We start from the raw sequence: 210 nt of genomic DNA, 5'->3' as shown, positions 1-210 counted from the left end.
AGGTGTCACAAAATGTAAGTAGGGGGAAAATTGGGTTGATTTTTGTTCTCTGTGCAAATGTATGGTGTGATGTGTTGCAAGGTAAATCCTATATAAGGATAGTAATGAAATATATATTAAGGAGTATGATCCTCGAATACATACAATAGTTATAAAAATAATCCTTATCAGAACAAACTTATCCCATTAGGAAATAAATATAATACAATC

General features: G+C 30.0%; 1 protein-coding gene across 1 annotated transcript in view; it reads left to right on the top strand.

The window, feature by feature from the left end:
- LOC119582274 (solute carrier family 22 member 2-like) overlaps window positions 1-210 on the top strand; it is an 11,797-nt gene that overhangs the window by 5,035 nt on the left and 6,552 nt on the right. The window lies entirely within an intron of this gene.

Source organism: Penaeus monodon, chromosome 15, assembly GCF_015228065.2.
Source record: "Penaeus monodon isolate SGIC_2016 chromosome 15, NSTDA_Pmon_1, whole genome shotgun sequence".
NCBI lineage: Eukaryota > Metazoa > Arthropoda > Malacostraca > Decapoda > Penaeidae > Penaeus > Penaeus monodon.
The sequence above is the reverse complement of the archived record's forward strand: the minus strand, read 5'-3'. Positions and strand labels throughout refer to the sequence as shown.